The 20,071-nt window shown below is 35.5% G+C and overlaps 1 pseudogene; it reads left to right on the top strand.

Annotated features, from left to right (window-relative positions):
- LOC125137512 (UDP-glucuronosyltransferase 2C1-like) overlaps positions 1–20,071 on the top strand; it is a 33,553-nt pseudogene that overhangs the window by 5,440 nt on the left and 8,042 nt on the right.

Genomic DNA, 20,071 nt, shown 5'->3' with positions numbered 1-20,071 from the left:
AGTTGTGGGATTAAAGCATCACACACAGAGAATAAGATTGTACGCATGACTGACACTGAGAAGGCTCCAAAATGGGATATGTGCTGGATCTGAAACTGGTTTCTGAATACCTCTCACATTACCAAAATCAAACCCCTAAATGACTGAGAGTTGCTTGTGATCTCATACACAGATAGATGGTGCTGGTCAGTTCAAAACCCCTCATGTTTTGTAATCGAAACCTTAACAAATGACGAACATCAAGGAGAATATGTAAAAAGCCATGTGGTGTGAAATCAGAGAGCTGTGGTTTCCCCATTACAGTGATATGGAGTCATACTTCAGAACTCTGGTAAGGGTCTTTATACCAGAGCAGTTATGTAGCAATAAGAAATGAAGCTCTGGTTTTAAACTAAGAAAGATGGTTTAATTCAGAGTCACTATTTGAGTTCTTATTCTGTTAATACTTCTTTGCACTTCAGTTGAAAGGGGCCCCTTTTGCACTGTTTGTCAGCTCAGTATGTCAAAATAGCAAATGTTTTGTGCCAAATTATTATGAAGTGCTGTCTTCACCAAAGAGAAAAAAAAAAAATCTCATGAAACGGGAACTTTCATTTTGTTTACCAAAGGAGATAATCACTTTAAAATTTTTATTAAGAGATTTCCATTCTGGATAGGATGTAATTTGTTGTGACAGCAAACTCCCAAACAGCAAGGGGGGGAAAAGATGGATCAATTACAAAAGCTGATTTTTAAAGATATCAAAGTTTTGGGGAGCAATGAGAATGAGATAAATTGAAATTCCAGAAGAGGATGAGACCATAGCAGTGTTCACTGGCAGAGTTTCTTGTTCCTTGATGGGAGGGTGTGCCCATTCTGAGCATGGAGTAGGGGTCAGGATTTGCACAAGATGAAAGACCATTGGCAGAGAGAAAGCAGCAGGCTTTTGGCTTTGTCTAATGCTTAATTTTGTGTCAGATTATTCACTGTTTTGTAATCTCAGAGGAAAAGGCCAATTGATTTCTCATGGCTAACATAGCATGAATATTTTTTTCCTTACAAAATTTCATGGTAAAATATTACCCTCCATCATCCTTCTTTTTTATTCAGGAAAACCTACCACGTTATGTGAGGTTATGGGGAAAGCTGAAATGTGGTTGATTCGAACTTACTGGGATTTTGAATTTCCTCACCCTTACTTACCTAATTTTGAATTCGTTGGAGGCCTTCAGTGCAAGCCTGCAAAGCAACTGCCTCAGGTAACTAGTTGTGCTTATTTTTGTCTGTTTGAGTATTTACTTCCTAGAATGATTTCTGGTTTATTATTTATAGTTTTTGATCCTCAAATTGAAAACTGGACACAGAAATTAATAGGAATTATCCATTTAGAATATGATACTGGCATAAATATTAGTAATATCACCATGGTAAGTGTTAATGATGTTCAGCAAATATGCCGGATATTTGACACAAGTTGAACTCTTAGCCCTTCCATTTAGTGAAATTGTCCACTACTCAATTTTGAACTGAAGCACATCACTTCCAGTCCAACACTTAACTGTCAAGCCTAGATACTCCAGAGGTCTCCTTTCCTCTGTTCTGTCAATGGAGTGTGTTCCTGAGTGGCTGCGCTGTTAAGCTGAGTTAAAGAATATATGTAACAATAGAAGGACAGATGGCAAGAAAAAGAAGCTGTTATTTTAAGCCACTGAGATTTTGGAGGTGCAAGTTATTGAATATAATCTTTTATGGTCTCATCCTCTTCTGGAATTTCAGTTTATCTCATAGTCTAAGAAGTGATGATAGTAGGGAAATTGCAATACTTTGAGAGAAGAGCAAATAGAGATGTGATGGACCATCCAGAATCCTGGCAGAAGTTCAGTCACGATGACCTATCTGGTTTGAGTAGAGGAGAGAAATTAGCCTGGAGAGATGATCGCAGGATAAGTTATGAAAAAACAAATGGGTGATATTAAGTGTTCTTTACTTCAAATTTAAGGTCAATGAATAATCAGTGTACAATTTTTAAGCAGCTTACACTTTCATAAATATTGGCTATTGAATTGTTTGGAATGAAGTAAGATTTAAAATGGGAATGTGCTGAGATATTGGTGCAATAGTTTATGTAAGACATTCCAGAGATAAGCTATAATATGATAGCAATTTTGAGTATACATGGAGCGATTTAGGTAGTCTTTGCAGAGAAAATCAGTAGGATTTGCTGATAGACTGGAAGTAAAGGTTATGGGACAGAGTTCCAGAATTATTTTTTGACGTTTTGTCTCTTTGTATATGTCATTCCTTTATATTTTTTTGTAAGGGAAATTTTGTGGAGGATATTAACATGTACTAAAGTGAAGAAGTAAAAGGGAGCAGTTGTGAGGGAAAACAATTTGTTCGTATTTGGGGATGCTGAATGAGATACAGTGCAGTGTCTAGCAATCAGCTATGCAATATGTTGTTTTAATCTCATGGGGCAGGTCTATGCAATATTTGTAGAGACATTTTCATTCACAGCAAAATTAAGCACAAAATACTGAGATTTCCTACATGTCTCCTGCCCTGTCCCATATACAGCTTCCCTAATCAGCAATATCCCACATAGATGTGGCATTAATAACTACCAGTGTTCATAATTTACAGTAAGATTGAAATAATAAACTTCTTAGAGACATTTACATTCACAGCACTATTGATCATGAAGTACAGAGGGTTCTCATCTATCTCCTGCTCCCTCTCATACACAGCATCCCTCCCCATCAGTATCCCACACAGGTGCGGCACATTTGTCACACTTCAAGAACCAACAGTCACATGAATGTCAGCCAATGTCAATAGTTAGCAATAAGGTTAAGTCTTGTGTTGCACATGCTGTTTTGATAAATATACAAAGACATGTATCTACCCTTAGACTATAATACAGAATATCCACTACCCTAAAAATCATCCGTGTTCCACTTATTCATCCTTTCCTGCCCCCATATCTCTGGAAGTCACTATTTTTTACTTCCTTCATGGTTTTGCCCACTCTGTTAAGCGTTAGTTTTGAATTTGGGCTGTTAGTTATATGAAGAAATGATTTTGTGTTGGCTGTTTATTGTGACCATTACATCCCTCAGAATAAAAAACAGAATCTGGGTGAAGCAGAAGACCCTAAGTCAGAGGTCTAAGGTTTCTGTGAACAGAGATTGTTCCTGAAAACTTGATAGCATTAGAAAGCATGAAAAGTTGATACTACAGAGTAAAGACATAAAGAAATAATATTTTTTTAAAAGTAGAGAAAGGAAAATGGTTAGAAATACAGTCAGAAGAAAAGAGGACAGAGATCCTGCCTCCTTCTAGATACTGTAAGTGGGGTGGAAGGAGTATACTTAAAGGATTATAGGGCAAGACTTGAGGTTGAGGTCAGACCAGGAAGTACATGGAATATTCAATGAAGAAGCTGAGAATATTTGGGGATTTTTAAATCATGTAACAGGAATTTTTACTTTACACTGTTATATGAATACATGAATATTTTGATAAGATAAATGATATGGCCCTAAAATGACCAAAAAAAGACAAAAAAAAGAGAAGCAGACACTAATGGGCACTGAATCTACATGTATCATACTAATACAAGAACCAAAGTGAATGTGCAAAATAACATAAAGAAGATGAAAAGTAAAGTAATTGTGAAGTTTGAGGCTCTAAAAGAAAAGAACACGATGGGAGAACCCAGTAAAACTTGAACCTTTCCACAAACATAACCACATTTGAGTTCGTGTAGGTACAGTGAGTTAGGGTAGGTACAATGAGTTAGGGTAGGTACAGTGAGTTAGGGTAGGTACAGTGAGTTAGGGTGGGTACAGTGAGTTAGGGTAGGTACAGTGGCAGATGATAAGTGGAAGCCCTTTTTTTTATTTTTATTTTTTTTTGTCTTTTTGCCATTTCTTGGGCTGCTCCTGCGGCATATGGAGGTTCCCAGGCTAGGGGTCGAATCGGAGCTGTAGCTGCCAGCCTACGCCAGAGCCACAGCAACACGGGATCCGAGCCGTGTCTGCAATCCACACCACAGCTCACGGCAAGGCCGGATCGTCAACCCACTGAGCAAGGGCAGGGATTGAACCCGCAACCTCGTGGTTACTAGTCGGATTCATTAACCACTGCGCCATGACCGGAACTCCGGAAGCCCTTTTGTTAACTGCATTTGGGCCTTAATCCCTATGCAGATCACTCTGGTGAATTAGCCTGGATCATTTGGTTAGACTCAACTTTACATAGCTACTTCTTCCTTGTGTCAAAATCTTATCAATAGTCAGGCAAATATGTCAAATTAATGAGATCCATGTAAACATTAAAATAAAAAAAAACAATAGTTCCATCATGCCCTAGGTATAAATGAATATGACTAACATCCATGAGGACGCAGGTTCGATCCTTTGCCTCACTCAGTGGGTTAAGGATCTGGTGTTGCCATGAGCTGTAGTGTAGGTTTCATATGGGGCTCAGATCTGGAGTTACTGTGGCTGTGGTGTAGGCCAGTGGCTACAGCTTCGATTTGACCCCTAGCCTGGAAACCTCCATATGCTGTGGGTGTGGTCCTACAGAAAAAATAAATAAAAATAAATAAATAAATAAATAAAATATTGAAGTCCCATTTTTGGAACAGGTTATTTTCTTCTTTAATTTGGTCCAATCTACTAAAGAAGTAAAAGGAAAACCACACTTACCCACATGCGTGTGTTCTTATAACACTGAGTATAGTAGTCCTCTAGGAAATGTGACCCAACTAGGCTTCTGCAGTGAGACTCAGACTTTCATCTCTTTCTTGTAAGGAAGACATAGGTAAAGGTTGGGGAGAAGAGTGAAGTATTTCCCTCCCACTACAACATGAGATAAGATGTCAACTTGATTCCACATAATTTGTGGAATTATGAAAAATTTTTTTTAATCTCAAGTCTTCAGAATATGTTAATAATACTCTCAGTTCATATCATACTGTAATCAGCCCACAGCAGACATCTCTTTTGATTTATTTTCTTGCATTGTCTTTATCTTCTTCCCTTCCATTACCCCACAACCAGTAACTATCTAGTCAAAAGCATTTAATATTTATCTTCTCATTCCAACTTACACAAATAATTGGATTGTTGAACTATATGTAGTACTGATTTGAGTTCTTTGCCTAAATAATGTTATGCTATAATTTATATTTTCTTCATATTAGTCTATGCATTTTAGGGTTTTTTCATATATCCAGGTTTCTATTTATAAATCTATTTCATTTATTCTGACTCTTTCAGGGAGTTTTGTTATACGTATTACTACATTTTGCTTATTCTCCACAAAGGACAATCTGGTGTCCCCATCTCTGTCCTACAACAAAGAATATTGGAAGGAAAGTTTGAAACTTGCATATGTTTTAGATTTTTATTAAAAGTAGTATTGTAGAATGATTGGTTACAGATGTACTAAATTTTGTTGCGCATTTAATTTCACTGAATACCTGCACAAATCTATTATTTCATCATGAGTTCTTAGATGGTCACATCTTCTACATGTTATCTTCATCTTAACATCATTCTATTTTTAAAAATGTGTGTTTCGTAAAGGTAAAGTGATATCACTTGCTGAATTTTATTTATCTCCATTAATTGCAAAGTCGTACATCTCAGAAACTTATCAGTTATTTTATTTTCTCTCTGTGAAACTCATATACACAATACATTTTTTCAGATAGCCTATTTTTTCTCCAAATAATACAAATTGTTTCCATATTTTAGAATATTTAGGTATTAATCCTTGATCTAGCTATTGCAAATATCTTCCCCTGTGATTTCATATATTCATTATCATTACCTATGATTTCCTTTTCAAAAATAACATACTATAGTTGATGTAGTCCAATCTTTATTTTTATACTTTATGATTTGTACTTTTCAAATTCTCATTTAAAATATGTGTCTCTCTTCTAGGGTTAAAAAGACGTTCTCTTGTATTTTATTTTTAAATGTATAATATTATTTTTGTGCATGGTATGAGGGTGTGTTCTAGTTTCATTGATTTATATGCAGCTGTCCAGGTTTCCCAGCAATGCTTGCTGAAGGGTTGTCTTTTTCCCATTTTGTGTTCTTGCCTCCTTTGTCAAAGATTAATTGACCATAGATGTCTGGGTTTATTTCTGGGTTCTCTGTTCGGTTCCATTGGTCTGTATGTCTGTTTTGGTACCAGTACCACACTGTTTTGATGACTGCGGCTTTGTAATATTGCCTGAAGTCTGGGAGAGTTATGCCCCCTGCTTGGTTTTTGTTTTTCAGGATTGCTTTGACAATTCTGGGTCTTTGTGGTTCCATATAAATGTTTGGATCGTTTGTTCTAGTTCTGTGAAAAATGTTTTGGGTCGTTTGATAGGCATGGCATTGAATCTGTAGATTGCTTTGGGTAGTATAGCCATTTTTATATTATTAATTTTTCCAACCCAGGAGCATGGAATATCTTTCCATTTCTTTATATCTTCTTTAATTTCCTTGATTAATTTTTTATAGTTTTTGGCATATAAGTCCTTTACCTCCTTGGTCAGGTGTATTCCCAGTTATTTGATTTTTTGGGGTGCAATTTTAAAAGGCATTGTATTTTTGTATTCCTTTTCTAATATTTCATTGTTAGGGTATAGAAATGCAACTGATTTATGAATGTTAATCTTATATCCTGATACTTTGCTGAATTTGTTGATCAGTTCAAGTAGTTTTTGGGTTGAGTCCTTAGGGTTTTCTATATACAGTATCAAAATAAATGCAAAATGGATGAAAGACTTAAATATAAGACAAGACACCATCAAACTCCTGGAGGAGAACATAGGCAAAACACTCTCTGACATCAATCTTATGAATATTTTCTCAGGTCAGTCTCCCAAAAAAACAGAAATATGAACAAAAATAAATCAGTGGTACCCAATCAAAATGACAAGCTTTCACACAGCAAAGGAAACCAAAAAGAAAACAAAAAGACAACTTTCACAATGGGAGAAAATAGTTTCAAAGGATGCAACTGACAAGGGCTTAAACTCTAGAATATACAAGCAACTTATACAACTCAACAGCAAAAAAGCCAACCACCCAATTGAAAAATGGGCAAAAGACCTGAATAGACATTTCAACAAGGAAGATGTACAGATGGCCAACAAGCACATGAAAAAATGCTCAACATCCCTGAGTAGCAGAGAAATGCAAATCAAAACTACCATGAGATACTACCTCACACCAGTCAAAATGGCCATCATTAATAAACCCACAAATAGCAAATGCTGGTGGGGGTGTGGAGAAAAGGGAATCCTCCTGCACTGTTGGTGAGTATGTAAACTGGTACAACCACTATGGAGAACAGTATGGAGGTACCTTAGAAATCTATACATAGAACTACCATATGACCCAGCAGTCCCACTCTTGGGCATATATCCGGACAAAACATTCCTTAAAAAAGGCACATGCACCTGCATGTTCATTGCAGCACTATTCACAATAGCCAAGAGATGGAAACAACCCAAATGTCCATTGACAGATGATTGGATTCGGAAGATGTAGTATATATACACAATGGAATACTACTCAGCCATAAAAAAGAATGATGTAATGCCATTTGCAGCAACATGGATGGAACTAGAGAATCTCATACTGAGTGAAGAAAGTCTGAAAGGGAAAGACAAATACCATATGATATCACTTAAGTCTGGAATCTAATACAAGGCACAAATGAACCTTTCCACGGAAAAGAAAACCATGGACTTGCAGAATAGACTTGTGGTTGCCGAGGCAGGGGGTGTGGGGTGGTTGAGGAGCTTGGGGTTTATGAATACAAACTATGGCCTTTTAGTGGATTAGTAATGAGATCCTGCTGAGTAGCACTGGAAACTATGTCTAGTCACTTGTGATGGAGCATGATAATGTGTGAAAATAGAATGTGTACATGTATGTGTAACTGGGTCACCATGGTATACAGTAGAAAAAAAAATTGTGTTGGGGAAATAACTTAAAAAATAAGGAAGAAAGAATAAAATAAATAAATAAAATATATAATATTAAATATATTAATATTATATATAAAATATAATATTATATTATATTTTTATATGATATATTTAAGGTATTCACATTTTTTAAATTAATACATGGTAGGAGGTATTTCTCTCTCTCTTTTTTTGTCTGAATAAGGAATATGTTTTTATACCACTACCTAATAATAATCCACCCAGGGTGATATTTTTACACTGATTGTCTCGGTGACTTATCTCAGTTAATTTCTTTTTTTTTTTTGTCTTTTTCTACGGCCACACCCAGGGCATATGGAGATTCCCATGCTAGGGGTTTAAGCTAAGCTTAGTAGCCCCCGGCCTATGCCAGAGCCACAGCAATGCAGGATCTGAGCCGTGTCTGCGACCTATACCACAGCTCATAGCAACGCAGATACTTAACCCACTGAGCAAGGCCAGGGATCAGACCTGCAACCTCATGGTTCCTAGTTGGATTTGTTAACCACTGAGCCACAATGGGAACTCCTTATCTCAGTTAATTTCTAACATGCTGCAAGGGCACCTCTAATTTAGATCATGTTTGTTTGCTGAATAACCAGTGACTTCAGGTCATGTTTTAAACTGTGAAATGGTTAACATATGAATAGACAGAATTATTCTAATTATTCAGACACATTGAAAAAGGTGTGACTATCTTATTCTTGTAACTGTAAACTTTCATATTACAAAGACTGTTTCTTTCACAGGAGTTAGAAGAGTTTGTCCAAAGCTCTGGAAGAGACGGAGTTGTGGTGTTTACTCTGGGGTCAATGGTCAAGAACCTCACAGAGGAAAAGTCTAACATGGTTGCATCAGCCCTTGCCCAGATTCCACAGCAGGTCAGGTAACCTTATTTTTTTAGGGGCAGCTATTTTAAAATCCATGAATATCTCTTTAAAAGTGCTCAAATATATGCGAAAAGTTATTGGTATTGTCCTTGTCAATTTAACTAAACTGTAAAGAAAAAAAATTTAAATGTTAAAAAACAACAGTTGTTTTCTTACTTTAAACCTGGTATTCATTACTAACAGGAAAACATATCAAAGCATTTTCCTTAAATAATGAGTTAAGTTTTATCATTCACTACTCTTTAACAATCAGTCAGCTTTGTGCCTAGGTTTTAGGGATTCCATGTAATTTAACCTTGTTTTATTATTTGTATTCTTTTTTAAAAATTTGAGGCATATATGAAGTAACAACCATCATGATGGAGAATCAAGGAATAGATATTCAAAAATGTAATCTTGATTCACAAGATGCCATAGGTCTATATTTCCTTGCCATCCTTATCATTAATGAATTTTGATCAGGCCCTGGTTGAGCCTGGGACTGAAAGCTTAGATTCCTGGAATATTCCTAAATTGTGAATCTTCTATTTAAACAGTTAAAACCTTAATAATATAATAAAACATTTATACAGTTCATTCTATGATTTCTCACAAATAATAATTTTTATACCATTCTAGTTTGTAACTGAGTGATGTTCTTAAACTACCAGAGACACTCTTTTCCCCCTTTTCCTTTAGTTAAAATAGACAATTACATGTAATTTTAAGTAAATGGTTGTAATAATTTTTGTATTCATAACTGAATTACTTTAAAATTGTTTTAGGGAAGCAGTACCATTTAGATATTTGAAAAGCATCTTGAAAAAATATGGAATTTTCAATTGCATTAAAATACAATATGTAGGGGTAAAATCAGAGTAGAATCAGAAGCACCAAGATCTGTCTTTCTACCTAAATAAAATTGTACTAGCAAAAACTGGCAGAAGTATTGACATTGGAACTCTGGAGACTGTCTGAGCACTTGCAACTCAAACATAGAAAACATGACTCAGAAATGTGGTTGATTTCTTCCCTTTAGAGAGGCAGCAGCTTCAAAGCCTCCACCACCCAGCATTATGGCAGCTAGAATGCCTGTATTCCTTCTGTGATTGGTAAAACATGTTGGGCAATAAAGAACTTATCCTCCAGCTATTGAGAGTCTGCATTCTGATTGCTGATTACTGCCATTTGATCATTTGGGTGTAGGCACAGATCAGTGAGCTGAAGAAAAAGTAGTGAAAATCAATGAAGCTGAAATGAAAAAAAAAAAGAAGAAGAAGAAATGAGGCAGTTTAAGAGACCTCTGTGACAACATCACACATAGTAGCATTAACATTATAGGGATCCCAGAAAGGGAGAAAGTGACAGAAAACAATATTCGAAGACATAATGGGTGAAAAATTCCCTTACATAGGAAAGAAAGCAGCCACTCAACTGTTGGAAGCGCAGAAGCCCAAACATGATCAACACAAATAGAATCACACCAAGAGGCATTGTAATTGAAGTGGCAAAATTAGGATCAAGAGAGAATTTTAAAAGCAGCAAGGGAAAAGGAACAAGTTATGTACAAGAAAGCTTCCATAAGGCTATCAGCTGACTTTTGGAAGAAACTCTGGAGGCCAGAAGGTGGCATAACGTATTAAAATGATGGAAGAAAAAAAAGTGTGACTAAGAATACTCTACCTAGTAAGTTTCCTATTCATAGTCACTGTAAAGATCAAAATTTTATAAAAAAAAAACAAAAAACAAAAAATAGGAGTGCCCCTCATGGCCCAGCAGAAATGAATCTGACCAGCATCTGTGACGACGTTGAAGGTTCTATCCTTGGCCGTGCTCAGTGGGTAAGGACCCGGTGTGGCTGTGGCTGTGGCGTAGGCCCTCAGCTACAGCTCTGATTTGCCCCCCAGCCTTGGAATAAGAGGGTACAGCCCTAAAAGACCATAATAATAATAATAATAATAATAATAACAAAAAATTTTAAAGAGCAAGGCAAAATTGAAAGAGTTGGTAGCACCAAACCTGGTTTCCAAAAAATGTTAAGGGGAATTCTGTAAGTGAGAATGAAAAAGCCAAAACAGAAACATGAAAATTACAAAAGGAAAAATTTCATTGGTAAAGTCAAACATAAAGTAAAGTTATACAACCATGTGTAAAGCTGGGATGAAGATTTAAAAAACAAAATTACACTATCATATATATTAGAAATAAATAGTTAAGGGATGCATAATAAATAGGTAAGGGATACAGAAAACAAAAAGATTTAAAATATGACATCAAAACCAGTAAGTGTGGTGGGGGCATAAAATGCAAGGTTCTTAAAATGCATTTGAACTTAAGAGATCAGTAACTTAATCATATATTTTACATTTTTGCTTAGTACAGTGTGGAAAATATGGGCAATAACTATGAACTACGTCTATGTGTTGTAACTAGACATCATAGTGATCATTTGAAATTATAGAAACACTAAATCAGTATGTGTGTAACAGGAATTAACAGTGTTATAGGTCAATTATACTTCACAATAAAAAAAGAAAAACAAGTAAACTTATAAATAATAGATCCGATTTGCATTTACCACAAATAGAGGACTGGCAAGGGGCAATTGGAGGACGGTGGTAAAAAATTTTAAATTGCCATTTAATAGATAAATAAATACCAGGGAATACCAGGGATGCAATATATATCATAAATATAATTAACACTGCTATATGTTGTATATGAAAATTGTTGAGAGTAAATCCTGAGTTCCCACATCAAGAACATTTTTGTCTTTTTGCCTTTTGTAGGGCCACTCCTGCGGCACATGGAGGTTCCCAGGCTAGGGGTCCAATCAGAGCTGTAGCTGCCAGCCTACACCACAGCCACACCAGATTCGAGCCGCATCTGTGACCTACACCACAGCTCACAGCAACACCGGATCCTTAAGCCATTGATCAATGCCAGGGATCAAACCCACAACCTCTTCCTAGTCTGATTCATTAACCACTGAGCCACGATGGGAACTGCAAGAACATTTTTTTCTATTTCTTTAATTTTGTACCTACATGATGGTTGATGTTCACTAAACTTATTGTGATAATCATTTTATAATGTATGTAAGTAAAATCATTTTGCTAACACCTTAAACTTACGTAGTGCTATATGTCAATTGTATCTAACCAAAACAGGAAGAAAAAAAAGGAAATAGTATGAAAAGTTGCACAACAAAATCAGCCTGGAATACAAAGACAAATATCTTGAAAAATTCAGTTTACTTAAGCTGACTTCTTATTTATAACAATCTATTTTATAGCAACTATTTAATTGCTTTGATTACCCATCTATATGATGATGGTATTAGATCTCAATATTACATTTATTATTAGTATATCTGGTTGTACTGTCCTGGAAGAAATGATTGTATCAGAATGTGAAAATAAACAGCTCCTAAATCAAACTTCCAAATATCCCCAGTGAAGAATGTAAGTTGGTGTAGCCACTTGTGGAAAACAGTATGATGGATCCTCAAAAAACTAAAAATAAAATTGCTGTGATCCACCAAGTTCACTCCTGGGCATATATCCAAATAAAACCCTAATTCAAAAAGATAGATAGGAGTTCCCGTCATGGCTTAGTGGTTAACAAACCCAATTAGCATCCATGAGGATGGGGTTTGATCCCTGACCTCGCTCAGTGGGTTAAGGATCCTGTGTTGTAGTGAGCTGTAGTGGAGGTCGCAGATGTGACTCAGAGCCCATGTTGTTGTGGTTGTGCCGTAGGCCAGCAGCTATAGCTCCAATTTGACTGCTAGCCTGGGAACCTCCATATGCCACAGGTGGGGCCCTAAAAAAAAGACAAAGACAAATATATACACACACACATACATACACACACACACACACACACACACACACATATATATACCCCCACACACATATACACACACACACACACACACACACACACACACATGAACCCCTATGTTCATTGCAGCACTATTTACAATGGCAAAGCCATGGAAATAACCTGAATGTTCATCAAAAGATAAATGGATAAAGAAAGTGAGGTACATATATACAGTGGAATACTACTAAGCTATAAAAAATAGTGAAATAATGCCATTTACAAATGGATGGCATGGATGAACCTAGAGATTATCATACGAAGTGATGTTAGTTTGAAAATAAAGACAAACGCCATATAATATCATTTATACGTGGAATGTAAAATATGGCACCAATGAACTTGTCAAAGAAGCAGAAACAGATTCACAAACAGAACAGACTTGTGGTTGCCAAGGGGAGAGGGTGGGGAGAGATGTATAGGGTTAGGGTTAGGGGTTAGGTTTGGGGTTAGGGTTAGGTTGATCCCTGACCTCGCTCAGTGGGTTAAGGATCCTGTGTTGTAGTGAGCTATAGTGGAGGTCGCAGATGCGACTTGGAGCCCATGTTGTTGTGGTTGTGCTGTAGGCCAGCAGCTATAGCTCCAATTTGACTACTAGCCTGGGAACCTCCATATGCCATAGGTGGGGCCCTAAAAAAAACCCTAACCCTAACCCTCACCCTTTGCAGATGCAAAGTATTATATATAGAATGGATAAACCACAAATCCTAATGTATAGCACAAGGAATTATACTCAGCATCCTGTGATAAAACATGATGGAAAATAGTATAAAAAAAGAATGTTTATATGTGTGTAACTGAATCATTTTGCTGTACAGCAGAAATTAACACATTGTAAATCAACTATACTTCAAGTAAAAAATATTCCCAATGAAGTATGTTATAGGAATTGGATCAAGTTCTATAAATATCATAATTACACAATTCTTCTGTATTAAAAAGATTTTATCAATACTCATAAGAATTTTTAAAGTTCTATCCCATTATTATTGAATGTCAGCTGTCTCCTCTGTCTCCTGAAAACTGCATCACTGTAAAAATTGCACGTTTCAAATCAACCATAATTATATGTCTTCCAACCCAAGAATCATTAAATTAATTAAATTTTAAAGAAATTTTACACAATTTTAAAGGTTATTTTTTATTCATATTTATTACAAAACATTGGCAGTATTCCCCACATTGTGTAATACATTCTTGAGACTATCTTACCCCCAATAGTTTGTGCCTCCATCTCCCCCACTCCTATATTCCCCATCCCCAGTTCCCACTGGATTGTTCTCTATATCAGTGAGTCTGACTAAAAAATAGATTATTTCAGCAGACTTATTTCAGAAATAAAAGGCTGAATTAGTAATCAAAACCTCCCAAAGAGAAAAAATGCTGAAGAGATAAGAGCATTTAGTAAGTTCTATCAAGTATTTAGAGAAATAATTCAAGTCATCCTTTTCAAATCTTCAAAAAAAGTGAAAAGAAAGAAGTATTACTAAATAATTCTGTGAGGCCAGATTTACCCTGATACACAAGCCATATAAAAGATAGCACACAAAAATAAAATAACATACCCCACCCATGATTGTTTCTAAGTATAAATATTAAAATACTCAAAGTATTTGCATATCAAATCCACAAGGATATTTAAAAACATATTCACCATAATAAAATGGTATTTTTTCTCTTTATGCAAGGGTGGTTCACCAAAGGAAATCAGTCAATATAACGCATGATATGAATATAAAGAAGGGGAAAAAAATGTTCACTTTAATTTATACAAAAAAGGAAGTGGACAAAATCCAATATCCTTTCCAGATACAAATTCTCCAGAAATTAGGAATCGAGGGAAAAGTCTTCAAAACAGGGTATTTTTGAAAAATCCACAGCTAATACTATACCCACTGTTAGAAACTAAAGTCTTGCCTCCTAAGATCAGGAACAATACAAGGATGTCTACTTTCAGTGCTTCTACTTAACCTCATACTAGAAATTCTCGCATGGGAATTACACAGGGAAAAGAAAGCCATCAAATTGGAAAGAGGATTTATGTGTATTTTCAGATTACATGATTTTATACATAGAAAATTTCCAGGAATTCACAAAAGGTTACTAGAGCCAATAATCAAACATAACAAAGGTGCGGGATATAAGATTTTTAAATTATTATTACAGTGTAGTTGATTTACAATGTTTCTTCAATTTCTGTTATACAGCAAATGACCAAATCATACACAGTTCCCTGTGCGGTACAGTAGGACCCCATTACCTATTCATTCTAAATGTAACATTTTACATCCATGAACCTCAAACTCCCCATCCATCCCACTCTCTTCCCCATCCATCCCACTCTCTTCCCCATTCATCCCACTCTCTTCCCCCTCCCTCTGGCAACCGCAAGTCTATTCTCCTTGGCTGTGATCTGTTTTATAGATAGGATCATTTGTGCCATATTTTAGATTCTACAAATAAGTGATATATGGCATTCGTCTTTCTTTTTCTGACTTCACTTAGTATGAGAATCTCTAGTTACATCAGTGTTGTTGCAAATTGCATTGTTTTGTCTATTTTTATGGCTGAGTAGTATTCTATTGTATATATGAACTACATCTTCTTAATCGATTCATCTGTTGATGGACATTTAGGCTGTTTCCATGTCTTGGCTATTGTGAATAGTGCTGCTGTGAACATAGGGGTGTATGAGTAAATGTTTCTTCTGGGTATATGCCCAGGAGTGGGATTGCTAGATCATAAGGTAGGTCTATATTTAGTTTTCTGAGGAAACTCCATGCTATTTTCTATAGTGGTTGTACCAAGTTACATTCCCACCAGTAGTGCAGGAGCATTCCCTTTTCTTCACACCCTCTCCAGTATTTGTTATTTGTAGACTTGTTAATGATGGCCATTCTCACCAGTGAGGTGGTACCTTACTGTAGTTTTGATTTGCCTTTCTCTAATGATTAGTGATGTTGAGCATTTTTTCATGTGCCTGTTGGTCATCCGATGTCTTCTTTGGAGAAATGTCTGTTTAGGTCTTTTGCCCATTTTTCAATTGGATTGTTTGTATTTTTGCTGTTGAGTTATATGAATTGTTTGTATATTTTGGAGATTAGGCCTTGTCTATTGCATCATTTGCAAAGATTTTCTCCTATTCTCTGTGTTGTCTTTTGTGTTTTTTTTTTCTTTTTTTTTTTTTTAGGGCTGCACCTGTGGCATATGGAGGTTCCCAGGCTAGGGGTTGAATTGGAGCTGTAGCTGCCAGCCTACACCACAGCCACAGCAATGCCAGATCCCAGCTATGTCTGCAACCTACACCACAGCTCACAGTAACGCCATATCCTTAACCCACTGAGCAAGGCCAGGGACCGAACCTTCGTCCTCATGGATGCTAGTCAAATTTGTTTCTGCTGAGCCACGACGATAACTCCATCTTTTCGCTTTTTTAATGGTTTCCTTTGCTATACAAAAGCTTTGGAATTTAATTAGGTACATTGGTTTATTTTTATTTTTATTGACCTTATTCTAGGAGGTGGATCAAACAAGATGTTGCTGTGGTTTATGTCAAAGAGCATTGTGCTTATGTTTTCCTGTAGGAGTTTTATAGTGTTTGACCTTATATTTAGGTCTTTAATCCATTTTGAGTTTACTTTTGTATATGGTGTTAGAGAGTGTTCTAATTTTCATTCTTCTCCATGTAGATGTCCAATTTTCCTGTCACCACTTATTGAAGAGATTATTTTTTTTTTCTGCTGGTATGTTCTTGCCTCCTTTGTCATAGCTTAGTTGACCATAGATGTGTGGATTTATTTCTGGGCTTTCTATCCTGTTCCATTGATCTGTATTTCTGTTTTTGTGCTAGTAAAACCATATAATATTAACACACAAAAATCAGTTTATATACAGCATGTCAGTGAACACTCTAAATGTGAAATTTTAAAAATTCTATTTACAAGAGCAACAAGGTAAATATAATATTTAAGAATGAATCTCACCAAGAATATAAAGTATATGCATAATGAAAATTACAAAATATTATGCCTGTAAGAAATTATAGAATAATTAAATAGAAAGTCATCCCATGTTCATGGATAGGAACACTTAATACAGTTAAGATGTCAGCACTAGCCACAGCAATCTACAGATTTAATGCAATGTCTGTTAATATTCTAACGGTCATTTTTGTAGAAATGAGTAACCCAAGCCTCAACCTCATATGGAACTGCAAGAACCACAAATAGACAAAACAGTCTTAAAAAACAACAGAGTTAAAGAACTCACATTTTCAAACACTGAAATTAGAAATTTACTATAAATCTATAGTGAATTAATAGTGTGATACTGGACTAGAAAACAAGAGAGAAATTAATCCTCATATATGGGCAGTTGCTTTTCTAGGAGGGTGTAAGACCATTCAACAGGGAAAGGACAGTCTTTTTGACAAATAATTTGGTAACATCTTGATATACACATGCAGAAGAATAAAATTGGAACCTTACCTTACACCATATACAAAAATTAATTCAAAGTGGGTCAGATACTTAAAATTTAAAGTAAAACTGTAATACTTTTACCAAAAAAAATCCAAAGGAAAAACTTCATTGCATTAGATTATGCTATGATTTACAAAAGCACAAGCAATAAAAAAATTAATAAATTGGACTTAATCAAGTGAAAAACATTTGTGTATCAAAAGATACTATCAAAAGGCGCAAAACAACATACAAATTGGGAGAAAATCTTTGCAAAGTGTTATAAGAAATTAATATGCACAATACATAATGAACTCTTACAACTCACTACTGTCAATAACAAAAACACAATTTAAAAATGGACAAGTATTTTATTTTATTTTTTTGTCTTTTTTTTAGGGCTGCACATGGTGCATGTGAAAGTTCCCAGGCTAGGAACTGAATCAAGCTACAGCCTACACCACAGCCACAGCAACTCAGAATCCTAGCCATGTCCATGACCTACCTTACAGCCACAACACCACCAGATCCTTAACCCACTGAGCAAGGCCAGGAATCAAACCTGTGTACTCGTGGATGTGACCTAGTCAGATTCGTTTCTGCTGAGCCACAATGGGAACTCCAAAATGGACAAGTGTTTTATTTTATTTTATTTTATTTTTGGACAAATATTTTAATAGACATTCCTCCTAAGATACACAAATGGCCAAAAAATAATTGGAAAGATGCTCAACATCAGTAATCATGAGGGAAATACAAATCAAAAGCACAAAAAGCACTTTATGCATTATTTAGCTATTTCAAAAAAAAAAAAGAGCAAAATAAGTGTTGATGAGAATGTGGAGAAATGGGACCTCTTCCATTGCTGGCAGAGCAAACCGATGCATCTTCTGAAAAACATTTTTGTGGTTCCTCAGAAAGTTAAACATAAAACTATCAAATGACCCAGTAATTCTCTTCCTGGGCATATATCCAAAGGAATTGAAATCAGGGGCTAAAAACAGATACTTGTACATGAATGGTCATGGCAACATTATTCACAATAGAAAAATGAATGGAAAAACAAAATGCAATGTATACATATAACATAAATTATATTTGGCCTTAAAAAGAAATATAATTTAGGTTACAACATGCATGAGCCTTGAAGACATATGCCAAGTGAAATAATTCTAAGTAAGTCAACTGCAAATACTGCATGATTCCATTAATATGTGTTACATAGAGTAGTCAAATTCATAAAGACGGAAAGTAGAATAGAGGTTACCAGGGACTATGGAGTGACAGAATAGGGATTTACTGCTAAATGATAAAGATTTTATGTTAGGGATGATAAAAACTTTTAGGGCATGTATAGTCTGGATGGCTATTCAAAATGGTGGATGTAATGCCACCAAACTCTACTCTTACAATACTTTAAAATTATAAATATCATAATGTGTATTTTACTATAATAAAAAAGGTAATGCTTGATTCTTTGTCACTGTCAAATATATAACAAAGGTCAAAGCACTAATAATTTTTTAGTGAGGTAAATAATATTCCTCTCCTTTTGTTTCTAAAAACTTTGTTACAAAATCCCTTTTACCAGAATGGCCTAGTAACAGCAATATATGATTATTTCAGATACATATCATCTTTATCTCTTCATTTTCTAAGTGAGAATAAACCTGATGATTATAGCCTATCTATTAGAATTATTGCAAGCATTTGAAAACATGACCATGCTGTCAGTGGTTTAAAGTGATTACTTAATCACTTGGGGCCTCAGTTTGCTCTGGTATTACCTAGAGGCATCAAACTAGATTGAGCCCAAGTTAATTGCCTTTTTCCAACAGGATGTGGTTCTAAAAATCTTCTAATGAAGGCATTTATCTTTACAGGTTCTGTGGAGGTACAAAGGAAAGAAACCAGAAACATTAGGAGCCAATACCCGGTTGTATGAATGGATTCCACAGAATGACCTTCTTGGTAAGTCCAAAAAGAAGAAAAAGTAACAGAACTAAAGGAAGGATAATCTGAATTATTACTCAAATGATGAATAAATACAGCAAATTTGTATTCAAAATAAGAACCAACAAACCCTTACTATCTTCACATTTCTTTTGGAGCTCATTAAAGAAAACAGTTGTTCATGACATGTTAAATATTATAAGGCACACTTTATTCAAGACCATCATGATAAGCTTGGTAAGATACTACTGCAATAGACTTTTATTGTATGATAGAGAGATTGGACCCTGAGTGCAAAAAAGAAAGGTAGGAAATTTATAGCCAAAGAGCAGAGTGGTGGTGTGGTGGTGGGGCCATTGTGTGGAAAGTTTCTAAGAAGAAAATTCTGGGGCCAGGAGAACTCTGACAAAACCGACCTAATCATTCTTGCTGATGGCAACTTACAGTAATCAGATATCACTTGAGGGATGGTAAAGGATGAGGCAGCAGCTATAAAGGGCAATCAAATATCAAGACTAGAAGAATCTAGCTAAAATGACAGGATGCTTGCTAATATTGGATATTGGGCAATGCACAGATAAGTAAAGATATCCCCAAATCAGGACTTACTTTATAAGACAGTTCAGAGGATTCTGATGAGTTTGGTCAAGGATTGATTTTTCTGTCAAGCACTAAATATGGAATTTATGATTCTCCCATTTCTGATACAGTCACTCCCTCCTCAGAATCAGTATCAAGGAAAGGACCTCTAGAGCAAGCTCTCAACTTCTATATGGAACATTGCAGCACTCTCCTGATGTTCATATCTTTTTCTCTCACCTCTCTTCTCTTTTCCCTGCTGTGACTTGTTTGAAAGAAAAAAATCTGATAAATCATTTCACCAACTATAATATTATAAGTGGTTTCATGTAAAGAGTAAA

This window comes from Phacochoerus africanus, chromosome 10, assembly GCF_016906955.1.
Source record: "Phacochoerus africanus isolate WHEZ1 chromosome 10, ROS_Pafr_v1, whole genome shotgun sequence".
Classification (NCBI taxonomy): Eukaryota; Metazoa; Chordata; class Mammalia; order Artiodactyla; family Suidae; genus Phacochoerus; species Phacochoerus africanus.
Note: the sequence above shows the minus strand (reverse complement) of the source record. Positions and strands in the feature narration are given on the sequence as shown.